This window comes from Marmota marmota, unplaced genomic scaffold (genome assembly GCF_001458135.2).
Source record: "Marmota marmota marmota unplaced genomic scaffold, marMar, whole genome shotgun sequence".
Classification (NCBI taxonomy): Eukaryota; Metazoa; Chordata; class Mammalia; order Rodentia; family Sciuridae; genus Marmota; species Marmota marmota.
Window position 1 is genome coordinate 5,512,378 of NW_026000057.1, and position 14,030 is coordinate 5,526,407.

The window sequence follows — 14,030 nt, forward strand, 5'->3', positions numbered from 1 at the left end:
AGAAAGTGAATATCCTTGCAGAATTCTCAGATGGGAGGGCAGATGTTAAGCTGCTATGGTCTCAATGTTTGTGTGCCCCCCAAATTCATATGTTGACCCTCCTAATCCTCAAGGTTATAGTGATAGAAAGTGGGGTGTGTAGGAAGGGTCGAGAGGGCAGGTCTCTTGTTAATAGGATTAGTGCCATTACAAGGAAGCTCCTTCTAACTTCTATAGTGAGAAGTCACCCTCTATGAAACAGGAAACAGGAAATGAGCCTTTCCCAGAGATTACTTATGCTGGTGCCTCGGTCATGATTTCGCAGCCTCTAGATCTACAAGAAACAAATGTCTGTTGTATATAAGCCACCCAACTTATGGTATTTTGTTGCAGCAGCCTGAATGGACTAAGACACAGCAAATAACACAATGCTTCTGTAATTGCCAAACTGACTCTAAATAAAGATAGAAATGGGATAGAACTTCCCTGAGAACCTTGAGTTAGTTCTTTTGTGATATTAAGGATAAAAATAAATAAATTTTCCAGGAAAACACTAACACAGCCAGAACATCTCCAAGGAAGAAAGTAGGTCAGGGTGCAAAATTAAAGAGTTTAAAATTTTATCAAAAACAATTTGTAAAACTTAGTATCTCCAAGGCATGATTTTGTTAAAATCTCACATAGACAGAAATCACAAACTATAGCCTGAGTAAATTTTACCTGCAATGATTAACCCCAACACAGTGAATGTCTGGCATGATGTGTGATGATACATAACCACATCCTTCAGACCCACCTACATCAGCGTTTCCTCTCATTCAACCATGGAATGCTTTAGAATTGTTGATGAGACTCTAGCCTAGTAGATATGATGCACACCTGATGGAAAGCAGAAAGCAAAAGCATGAGCACTTCAAGCAAACACCAAAATTGAATACATACATTTGAGAAGAAATAAATATTTAATTCAATTGCAAATAAAGTAGGAGAATGTGCTTATATTTTAGAAATGCAGGAAATGAAATATATAGGGATATATGTCATGATGTTTTTACTTTCAATTAACTTTAAAAGATTTCTATAAAAATATATACATTTATAAAAAATATATATGTGTATATATTATATACACATATATGTGCACACATTTACCAAGCACACAAAACAAACTGTGATCATTTTTTTAAATTATTTGAACCCAAATTATTTGCCCAAGATAGCAAATTAGCACAAAACTATAGAGTCTGAACTGTAATCATGTGTGGTAAATACATCTGCAAAATGCCATTTAAGTCATAGAGTGCAAATGTAGATGTTGTCATGGGCTAAATCATGTCCCAATAATTCATGTGTTGAAGTCCTAACCCCCACTACCTCAAAATGTGACTATATTTGGATGGGCAACCTTTTTATTTTTTATTTTTTAGCTGTACACAATACCTTTATTTTGTTTATTTATTTTTATGTGGTGCTGAGGATCGAACTCAGGGCCTCGTACATGTTAGGCGAGCGCTCTACCGCCGAGCCACAACCCCAGCCCCTAAAATGTGACTATATTTGAAGATAGGTTTTAAAAGGTAAAATGAGGCTTTATAGATGGGCCTATCCAATGTGATTGATGTCCTTATAAGAAGATGGGATCAGGACATAGACACTTGCAGAACACAGATAGGTGTACTCACAGAGGAAAGACCATGTGAGGACACAGAAAAATAGCCATCTATAAGCCACTGAGGGGCCTCAGAAGAAACCAAACTTGTTGGTACCCTGATCTTGGACTTGTAGCCTACAAACTGTGAGAAATAAGTTTCTTTTGTTTCAGCCACCCAGTATGTGGTATTTTGTTATGGCAGCTCTAGCAAACTCATACAGATGTCTTCCCAAATATATTCAAATCAGAAGCCTGTAAGCAAAAGCTAATCTCTCCATCATCCTTCAGCAGCAGCATCTCTAAGTTTTTCCACTGGGGGATAAAAAGAAGTACTTAGAGGAATATTACTCAGCATTAAAAGAGAACAAAATCATGGCATTTGCAGTAAATGGAGGGAGTTGGAGAATGTTACCCTAAGTGAAGTGAGCAATCCCCAAAAACCAAAGGCTGAATGTTTTCTTTGATATGAGGATGCTGACTCATATGGGGATGCGGGGGAAGTGGGGAGCATGGGAGGAATGGAGGAACTTTAGATAGGGCAAAGGGGAGGGAGGGAAAGGGAGGGGGCATGGGGGTAGGAACGATGGTGGAATGAAATGAACATCGTTACCCTAAGTACATGTATGTAGACAGAATGGTGTAATCTACTTTGTGTTCAGCCAGAAACTTGAAAAATTGTACTGTATATGTGTAACATGAATTGAATTGCATTCTGCTGTCATATATAACAAATTAGAATAAATAAATAATTTAATTTAAAAAAAAAGAAAAGAAGGCCTTGGAAGAATAACTGTTATCTTGGAAGATGGCTGAGTTGTTGAATGTAATAATGAGGAGACCACTTTGAAACTCTGGTTCTGTCATCTTAGAAGACGTTTCCACAGACCTGCATAATATACGCTGCATTAAACGCTTAAATTTAATCAATAAATATATATTAAGAACTAAAAGTCTTGGCAAGATATGGTGGTGCACACCAGCATCTAGGAAGACTGAGGCAGAAGGATCACCAGTTTGGGGTCATTCTGGCCAACTTGGAAAGAACCTATCTCAAAATAAAATATAAAAAGGACTGGAGATATAGAGCAGCCCTGGATTCAATCCCCAGTGCCACCAAAACAAAACAAAATAAAACAAAAAAGAACCTAATTACTCTTTTTTTTAACTCAAAATTCAGGTAAGCCTCTGAAAGTAGAATAGTGATTACTAGATATTGAGAAGGGCGAAAAGGGAGGGAGGGTGGGAAAGGGAGGCTGGATTGATCAGTGCATGCTATATGCATGTGTAGAAATATCATTAATATATACAATTAATATGTGTTAATTAAAAATAATTCAGATATGATAATGGAAACCATATTTGGATTTTAAAAACATTAATTAGAAATTAGAAAAGGGCTTTGCCTCAAATACTTACAACATTTTTGTATTGCTTTCTTGTTCACTATTGTTATTTCCCAACAAATTCCTTTTCCAAAAGTTACCAAGAAGCCTTGGAAAGAGTAAAACACATGCTAATTGTAGATGGTGTTGATTTTTCTTCTACAAATGACAAATATAAATTTAGCAAAAAGATTTACACTCACTGCTAAGCAATGTTGCTGCGTGTCTCTTTGCACTGTTTCTAATTATGAAGGTATTTCGAATGTGTGTAAAACAGGAGAGTTTGCCTAAAGGCTAAGTTTGACATTCTTAGAACAATGTCTCCCTCACTGGCCATCTCCTGACCTGGTCTCACTCTTCACTACCTTTGACCTCTCTTGACCACCCGTTTATTCCTGAAACTCTCTTTGTTTCACAGACACTACCCCTTTCTGATTCTTTCCCAGATGCTTTTTTTTTTGACAAGCTTCTAATTGTTACTTATCCTAACTGAAAGTTTTATACAAGGCTTATCCTGGTTTCTTTGCCTTTTCTTCTTCACATTCTGCCTCCAGATGCAATGCATCTCATTCCTAACTTCATTTACTAATTACTGCACTCTCGTAGTTCCAAAATTGAAGCCCTTACCTAGATCCAGGTCTATAGCCCCACATGCCCTCCCATATCAGCCATCTCCATTTGAATGTTTCCAAACTGTTTCAAAATTCAGTTCATCGCCCCATAAAATCATTTGGCCCTCCAAACCTGGCTTTCTTTCCAACCACCCCAATGGGTTCGTGATTAATCTTTACCCAGCCACGTTTTTTAATATATTATCTATGATGTCTTTTATGCTACTACAGCAAAGTACACGTCATTGCAACAGACACCGGATGATCCACAAAGCCAAAACTATGTACTAACCCACCTTTTACAGAAAATGTTCCCTGACTCCTTGTCTAACAGATAGCTCTCTCCCAACAATTTTAAGTAGTTCACATACCTCTTCCCCCTCCATTAGACTCCAGGTTTCTTGAAAATGGGGTAATGTCTTACTCTTTTTTTTATTTTAATTAGTATTCAGAGCAAACTTCTGGTATACAGTATTTACTCAATAGATAAGCTGAACTATTTCACCCTCTAAGAAATTTTAGAATCCTCTTTTGATTCTTCCTACTTTATTCCCCAGATCTAATCTTTCCCACCACTACCACCAATACCAAATTCTTAGATCATTTGCAAAAATGATTGCACTTGTTGGTTAGTCCCTTCCAGTACTGACCCTGAACTTGACATGTGACTTGCTTTGGCCAATGGGATAATGGCAAATATCATGCAAGCAGACACTTGAGAACATGGATACTGAGGTTTGCCCTCTCTGGCTGCACTGGGTTACCTCTCTTGTACTGAAACAACCCAAGCATATAAACCATAGTAACCCTGCCGGATGATGACATACACATGGCTCAGTCACTCCCTTACTCCAGCCAAAAGCCAAATAGGTGAGCAAAGCCACTACAGGCTAGTGGACTACAGACACATGAGGAAATCCACTCCATAAATGAGCCTAGCCATGACCAGAGTAAAACCTCCAAACCAGCCCAAACCACTGACCCACAAATCAGGCTTCAGAATCATCACCATCATTTTAGGCCAATTTGTTGCTGTGGTGCACGTGGTGGTTGTCACACAGCATCAGCTAGCCTCAACGCTGGTCTTCTTCATTGTGAATGTCTTTGGAATTTGTGCCTTAAACCTTGCACCCAAATCTCCAAAGCAGCATCTGTCACCACTTTTATCCCACCCTCACACTCCTTGTGTGACAACATCAACTTATCTTCTGGCCTCTGGTTTCTATTCAGATGTATAAAACCCTTCTGCCAAATTAATCTTCCTAAAACTTTTCTTTCACTCTATACTGATCAATGATAAATAAGGACAGTCCACTTCTGAAAACCCACTTTATGTCCTAAAGACCTATTTTTCTATCCAAAGTATACAATTTTATCTTAAAGCCATTGTAAGATAAGCTCCACAAGAAATGAGTCATAGATTGATGAAGAATAAAAAAGCCTGTAGTTAATGTAATCTTACACCTCCTCTTACATATGAGGAACAAGCTCATGAAGGCCAAGTAACTTGTCCAAGATCACATACCCACATAACAGTGAGAGTGAAATAGAATGCAGATTCCCAAATTTCCAGTCAACTTCTCTATCAGATGTAAAATGCTATTTATATAGCATAAACTTAACATAAACTTAGCATAAACTTAATATCTAGTTTTTGATTAAATGGATTTATGCATTGGAAGGCCATATCCTCTATGAGTCTAAAAGATGCAGCCACCAGACTGTGTTTATCTGGAGCAGGGACTATTTACAATGAGTGCTTCTCACCCTTTACCCAACAAATTTCATCCTCAGTCTCACCTCCAAATCCCATCAGCTGTCACCTTACATTTAGAGCTTGCCATTTCTAAAGAGAATCAATCATTTTTTCCTTTGAAGATACTTACTTCCACTTGTAGCTATCAAATCTAGAGACTAACCTTCACATTATCACAGTAAGAATGTACAGTGAGGGCTAGGGCTGTAGCTTAGTGGTAGAGCTCTTGCCCAGCATGCGCAAAGCTTTGAGTTCAATCCTCAGCACAAAAAAGGAAGGAAGGAAGGGAGGGAGAGAAGGAGCAAAGAAGGGAAGGAAGGGAGGCAGGGAGGGAAGGAGGAAGGAAGGAAGGAAAGAAGGAATAAAGGAACGAAGGAGGGAAGAGAGAGATGGGTTCATTACAGCCCTGTCTATGAAAGTTAAAACACTGCAAAGAACATTAACATCTATGGGAACTGACTAAATAAATTATGGTACATCCATACTACAAAATACTTTTTCATAGGATACCTTTGACATGAAAAAAATTACTAAGATATGCAGTTACATAGAAAAGCAAATCACATACTATTTTATATAAGGTATAGTATGAGCTATTTACGTAAAATAAACAAAAAAAGTATGTGTATGTATATTTGTGTGTGTGTGTGTGTGTGTGTGTGTGTTTATAAGTTACTGGAAGAAGGATTGGGAGAATAAACACTAACTGATTAAAATGATAGCCTCTAAGAGAGGGTATAGAATATAGTAGAATGTGGTTAAAGGACTCTTTCATCCTCAACACATTCTGTATATTTTGAAGTTTTTAAGTGGCAATATCTATATATTTCTGTATTGTTTAAATGACAACATACTCATGCATTATTTATGGAATATTTTTGGTGAGACAAGAATTCACTACCAAAACCACCACAACAGTTACTCCAAAGAAAGTTCAAAGAATAAATCAAAAACCTCTTCGGGATTTTCTCAGTGAGGGATATCGATCTCCAAACTAGCCCATTAATATTGGGTCTTCTCTATTGGGTGTCATATGATACCATATGTATAACTATAGTACATGGGTCAAACCCAGCCTATCACCTGTTTTTGTAAGTATAGTGTTATTAAAATAGCAGCCCCACCACGGGCTCACATGTTGTCTATTGCTGCTTCTGAGCTTCAAGGGCAAGGGCAGGGGTTGCAACAGAAACCATATGGACCTCAAAGCCCAAACTATTTCATATCTGGCTTTTTACAAAAAAAAAAAAAAAAAAGTTTGCAATCCCTGCCCCAGAACAATGACAAGGACAAATGTAGTAGTCTCTAAGAAGCTCAGACTCATAACTGACCTCACTCTGGACCTCAATCTAATCAATTTAACTGCCACAGACATTATCCACAACAGCCAAACACATGCCAAGGAGTTGGATTTTCTTTTTTTTTCTTTATTGCCTAGAGACCATTCCCTTCACTTTAATTTTTTAAGTGTTAACGTGATTTTTTAAAATATAGAGTGTTTTAGTTGGATCCCATTTTCTTTATGTCTAGACAAAACCTCTTATCTCTTCTATTAATTGAAATGGAGCAATTAATTTTATAATAAATTCTCTCTGTCAGCCACAGATACTACGTGCTGTTTTATTTACATAGGAGAAGAATGTAGACTGTCTGTAGATGTTGAAGTAGCTTGTTGCTTAAAGATTTACTGCTCTTGTGAGAGTAAGATTTGGAAGTCTCAAAGGAGCTTTGAATTACTGTACTGTTATGGTTTGGATATGAAGCGTCCCCCAAAATATCCTGTGTTCACATAGGAGTGTTTGGAGGTGATATGATTATATTATAAAGTTGTAACCTGGTCAGTGGATTAATCCATTTGATGGATCAGTAATTTGAAAGGACTCCTGTTGGAGTGATAGTTGTAAGGTGGCTGGAAGAAGTAGGTCATAGAGGTGTGCCTTTGGAGTTTATACTTTATCCCTGACACCTCCCTCTCTCTGCCTCCTGGATGCCTTGAGCTGAGCAACCTTCCTCCACCAGGCCCTTCCACCATGATGTTCTACCTCATCTCAGACTCAGAGCAATGATGTCAGCTGGCCATGGACTGAACCTCTGAAACTATGAACCCAAAATAAGCTTTTCCTCCTTTAAGTTGTTCTTATGAGGTATTTTTGTCACAGCAATGAAAAGCTGACTGATACATAGATATTTTTATAAAATGGAAGAAAATAAAATTGGCACTCTTTTGGTTAACATAGAATAAACCAGTGGAATTAATAATGAATTTCCCAGAAGCATGATGAAAGATAGTAAATAGGCAGCAATACATACTATGAGAAAAGAGAGCTGATGATAAGTGCAGTGGAGAAGTCAATTAAATGTGACACTATGAAAAATTTACTGTGAACAGAGACACTCCAAAACAATCACTTTCCATAGTGTTTTGGTAATAGACTATTAAGGTACTTACCAAGACCTGGCCGATCTAAATTATTAGGCAACCATTGCCACCACTGGAAACTAAAGCCATTTATACTCTATCCCCTTATAAAACAAGGATGTTAGTATAGGTGATTTCTAAAGCTCATTCTAGCTCAAAAACACAATGTCTACTTCTTGAGTACTTAGTAAGTATCTTCATCCATTTGTGCTGCTATAACAAAATGATACTTGAGATAGGATAATTTATTTAAAAAAAAATTGTTTCTCACAGATCTGGATGCTGGGAAAACCAAGACCAAGGCACTTGGTATTGTGTGAGGGCTGCTCTTTGCTTCCCCCTGACAGCATCCTCCTGAGGGGGGGAACTCTGTGTCTTCACAAAGGACAGAAAGGATTAAAGGGGTACTGGCCAAACTCTTTTTTGTAAGAATACAAATCTATTCACAGGGGCCATCATGACTTATTCACTTCCCAAAAGGCCCATCTTTAACACAACCACAATGGGGATGAAGTTTCAACAAGAATTTTGGAGGCGACAAATTCAAAATATTGCACAAATTTATAGCCTCAGGCAGTTCAGTTAGCCTTGCTAAGCTTAGTTTTCTTTTTTTGTAAGATGGGGATCATAACAATACTTACTCATCTACAAAGCTATTGTGAAAATCACATGAGATAACACATACAAAGCACTCAGCACTATGTTTGTATGCAGTAAATGTGATGATAATGTTTATTATTATTATTTATATTATTTATCATGTCACTCTAATTGTTAATATTTAGCAGCTCTGCAAATTAAGAAAAGGCCCTTGCACCATCAGCCAAAGAAATTTAGTCATATCAAAAAAACACTTCTATTAAGTGTTCAAAAGAAAATTCAATAAACCCACATCCATGTAAGCGATCATAAATGCTGAATTTAAAAAAAGTGAATTTGAAAAAAGATGCAAAATTGGTGTCTAAGTTGTCATAACAAAATACCTCCGACTAGGCAGTTTAAACAATAGAAATCCATTTTCTCATAGTCCTAGAGGCTGAAAATCCAAGATTAGGGTGTCAGCATGGTCAGGTTCCACTGAGGCTTCTCCTTCTTGCTCAGATGCCCACTTTCTTACTGTAGGATGAGAGAAAACTAGTTTTCTGGTGTTTTTTCTTATAAGAGATCTAATACCATCATGTGGAACCTGCTCTCATGATCTCATCTAGCCCTAATTATCTCCCAAAGGCCCTGCCCCCAGAAAGCCTCACACTGGGAGTTAGGAGTTCAATGTATGAGCTTTGGAAGAACACAAATATTCACTCCATAAATTTCTTCTCTGGCCCCTTTAGAATTCATGTTCTTCCCACAGCCAAATACATTTAGTACATCCCAACAGTCCCCCAAAGTCTTTACTTATTCTAGCATCAATTCTAAAAGGTCCATAGTCACTTAAATAACCTTAGATATCTAAATCAGGTATGCATGAGGTACATTTCACCCTGAGGTAAGATCCCTCTCCAGCTGTGAACCTGTGAAACCATGCAAATTATGTGCTTTCAAAACACCATGGTGGAGGCTGGGTTGTAGCTCAGTGGTAGAGTGTTTGCCTTGGGAACGTGAGATACCAGGTTTGATCCACATAAATAAATGAGATAAAGGTATTGTGTCCACCTACAACTAAGAATTTTTTTTTCTTTTTTTTGTAGTGCTGGGGATTGAACCCAGGGCCTAATGCATCTGAGGCAAGCACTCTACCAATTGAGCTATATCCCCAGCCCCTAAGAATATATTTTTTTAAATTATTTTTTTAAAAAAAAGATAATGGTGAAGTGGGCTGGGGCTGTAGCTCAGCAGTACAGCACTTGCCTGTCATGTATGAGGCACTGGGTTCGATTTTGAGCACCGCATATAAATAAATAAATAAATAAAATAAAGGTCCATCAACAACTAAAAATATATTTTTAAAAAAAGACAATGGTGAACAGGCATAGGAGACATTCTCATTCCAAAGCAGGGACCATGGAAGGAAGAAAGAGGTGAGGGGTCCCAAGAAAATCCAAAACCTAGCAAGGAACTTTCCCTTAAGCCAGGAGATTATCCTTTTTGGTTGGATGCTCAGCCCTCCCAGTCTGCTGGGGTGCAGTGTCACCTTGCAGCTCTGTGGGTGACCCCGCCTTTGGGGCAATGGGAGGTGTCATCAGGCCCTGCTGAAATCCAGAGGCAATCCCAAACTCTGGAACTGAGAAGTAAACAGGCTTGCCCCTGGGGCCTGTGCTGAGCAGGCAGCTCTGATGAATGATCTCTGCCTCACCTCTGGGGTCAGTCTTTTCTTTCCTTGAAGTTTGCAGCTGAATAGCTCTAGGGCCCTTCCCATTTCTCCTTTGGGAATGGGAATATCAATCCCAAATCTGTCCAACACTGCATTTCTTTATACCTTTTGCCATTTTTTAAAAACTCACAGTTTTGCTTGTGGTTTGGTAATGAAAAGGTAAATTATACCTCCCCCCAGAGAGAATCCCTAAAATATAAGACATCCTTCTGTATAACCGAAAATAATACTGATTTCTTAATAGCATCTAATACCTAGTCCAAATCCAAAAAGTCCCCAGTCATCGGGGGGAAAAAAAAAAACTGCCAACAACAAAAATAACGAACTGTGTAGGTGATTTATCCAAATCAGGACCCAGTCCAGGACAACACAATTGTCCTATTCCTGTTCTGGTGTTGTTTCCTTTAAATCTTTTTTAATCTAGAAAAACAAATCCCCTTTCTGTTTACTGACAGAAGAGAAGGACTAATTGTCCAGTTACATGTCACACCTCTGGGCTTTGCCTCTTTGCTTCTCCTGTTATTTGTTTAACTTGCCCTTCTGTTCTTTCTCTGGGCTGGAAACTGGAATGTATATAGCTGAAGGCTTGACTATATTCAAGTTAAACCTTTCTGGAAACATCTCTAGATACATGGAACATATCATCAGAAGATGCTTAATATCTGTTTACCCCATCATTGGTGATGCTAAGACTTGATTGAGTCTCTGCCCTCCAATGGAACCACCAACAATTCACAAAACATTGGGCTACATGATTCATTAAATGTATTTTGATGGGACAACTTGATGCCATACAACACTGTTGCAGTGAGAAGCCACTTTAGAACCTTCAGGAGTTCATCTAAAGACTAACATTTTAGAATAGAGTTAATCCTGGAAAAACAGGGGTTTAAAGACAAACTGTGCAGCCTAGAAATATTGAAAAAAAATTATGAAAAGTTACCTAGAACCTGAATGAGTTTTATATGTTATAAATAAATAAATACGTATAGATTATAGTGTGTTATATCATTTACTACTATACAATATACACAAACATAAAAGGTTAATATTTATAAAAACACAGACCATTTGCAGGTGTGAGAAATGCAAACAAATATAACGATGCAGCACTAAATCATAATTGCATACAATTAACTGTAGCAATTCTGTACTACTTCAATAATTCTGAGCTGCCTCCAGTTGTTGTCGTAACAACCTCAAGTGTTGCTAGTGTCTACTTAAAACGCGTGAGACATGGACCATCTTCCAAGAGCAGTTTCTCTCCCCAGGAAACTTTGTGTAGTATAACAAGTGTGCTCACACATTTCTCACCACATATAATACACACATCATATAAAATATGTGCTGTTTCTATTATCGGTAAGATATTATTATGGTCCAGAGCAGGTATTCATAGATAAGTTGTGGGGAATCAGAAGTTAAATGGAGTTGGATGGGAAGAAAGCACAGAGCATGGAACTCAGAAAGCCCAGAGCTGCCCACTGCTGCCTAGTGACCTACACACCTGCACCACGGACAGCAATACAGAGAGCAGTGGCCCAAGTGGCCTCTTGCTGGTCTGGTGGCATTGGCTGGTTGGGACAAGAAGGTCATTGCAAGGAAGGTATTGAGAACAATAAAATGGCTCAATGTAAGAAACATACATGGTTCAACCATCCACAGGAATGACATGAAACAGCCACAAATAGAATAACCCCAGGAAGGACCTGTACAGTAGAAATAAAGGGGGAGATTGTAGAGTTTGATGTTGCTGAAGAAGAAAAGGCTATGGAGGCAACAGATGTTAGAGAACCTGGTGGAGATCCAGCCCAAGGCATTAAACGTGAAGCAGACTACAACCATTACAGACACTACCCTGGTGATCCTCAGCGCAATTACCAGCAGAGTTGCCAGAATAGCGAGAGTAAGGAAAGAAGGAGAGAGGGCCAGTCCAACAACACCAGCCCTACCAGAGGCACGGGTTCCCACCTTACTCCTTCCAAAGACCCCATGGGCGCCGACCTCAGTATTAGACCCCTCCTATGCAGGGAAAAGTGATGGAGAATGTCAACAACCAGAATGCAGGACCACCACATAGACCAGGGAGATGGAATGTTTTCAGGGTTATAGCTGTTTTCCACAAGAGGGCCATCCTCACTACCAACAGCCCAGAGAGGACAGCAATGAGGAAAATCCATACTGCTTAACTCTGATTATGCTACAGATGCCAGAGAAGGGAAAGAGGAGAAGCAACTGGTGCACCATCTGAGATCTCCTTCACTCTGAGGATGAGCAGGATGGAGCCGCTTAAACATCAGCTCACCATCTCCACCATCATCCGGTCATGCAACAAGAGGAAATGAATATGAAATCCCTGCAATACTCTGGAGCAGACGTTAAAATGCTTTTTCTGCCCATTGATCAGATTCTTAGAATCTTGTGCATTGTCCATGCACCATGTGCTTTTTATTATTGTTATCTAAAGACATTCCTTTCTGGTAATAAAAAATGTGAGGTTTTTCTTAAGCTTAGTTTTTCTCAATATGCCTTTAATTTTTTTTAATTGTTTCATATCTGCTCAAGTTGAGATTTTTAAGAACTTCATTTTTAATTTTTAATAAAATTTAGAACTTGACTTTTTCAAAGAACAGTCAACAAACCATAAGCACCTGTTAATAAAGGACTTAAATAACTTTTTTAGAAGGTCAGACCTGAATTTTCTATTGTGGGTCAGGGAGCGGGGTCAGAGTCCCTAACCTTCAAGTTGCTCAATGATTATGAGTATTTCCTCTTAAAAACAAATCACCTATAGGGAGTTTCAATTAAAAACTCACCTTCAACTCACAGGGCTTGTCTTTTCATCTTTACAGCAGTTATGTTTGCTGCCAATAGTCTTGGTCACTTCACTGGCCAGAGAGAAGGCTGCGATGGCAGTTTCAGGTCTCATGTCTCTGATGTCCATTTCTCTAGTTCTCCACCTTGCCTCTCACAACCCACTTACCAGCCTTCCTTCATGTTTGCAGTTCTTCTCTGAATCCTCCCTGTTTTCTTTCCCTCAGGGAGCTCAAAACTGCCTGCAATATTCTCAGCAAATGGCACAAGACTCAGGACTTTCATTGTATTTCAAATTGGAGGATATTGGGAGTTAGCAATTATGAAATGGATTTGCAAATTTGAATCAAGAAACTTAAATTTAGAAGAACATTTGCCCCAAGGACATGTGAAAAATTGGTTTTTAAGTGCTATCTTGAGTACTTCTTAATCTACAGCAATTATTGTTCATGAAATCAATATGACAGGATGCTGAGAGAAGTCATGGTAAATACCATTACACTAATGCTCCGCTTAATGAGCTGTTGAGCCAGAGTCAAGTGGGATCAAGAAAGTTTCCCTGAAACCAGAAAAACTGCAAATTCCAACCCACCTTCCAGGGAAAAGAAGTAACCTTTGGAAGTCAAGTTGAAAAACTTAGTCTTTGGAAATACTTAGCAGGGAATATAGAAGTTGGGCAAGCATATTAAGTCTTAGCTATGGGGAAAGGGGTTATTGGAGGTGAAGTCAACTTAGCCAAAAATTGGTTTGGGTCCACTGAAGTCATTTTCCCAAAAGTGAAGCAAAAAAGATGAGATAAATTTCCAACAACTAAGGAATATTCATGCTGTTCTCATCTAGAATAAACCAACCCCAATCTCTACAAAGGCAGGCAGGCCAATGCTAGTCAGTCACATAAACACATCTTTTCTATTTAAAAATTTTTCTTAAAAGAGGCAGTAAACTCATTTTATGAGCTTAGAAGACAGATTAACAGGTAACAAGAAGGCAAATGTTCCTGATGCTAGGAAGAATTTTTTTTTTATTATGGGAGTACATGAATAATATAAATTTGTCATTTGAGTCATTTTTAAGTATACAGTTTATTGGTGTTAAGGATATTCAATC

General features: G+C 38.4%; 1 pseudogene; it reads left to right on the forward strand.

Annotated features, from left to right (window-relative positions):
* Positions 1 to 11,613: 11,613 nt before the first annotated feature.
* LOC125619833 lies at positions 11,614 to 12,451 on the forward strand (annotated as a pseudogene).
* The last annotated feature ends 1,579 nt before the right edge of the window (positions 12,452 to 14,030 follow it).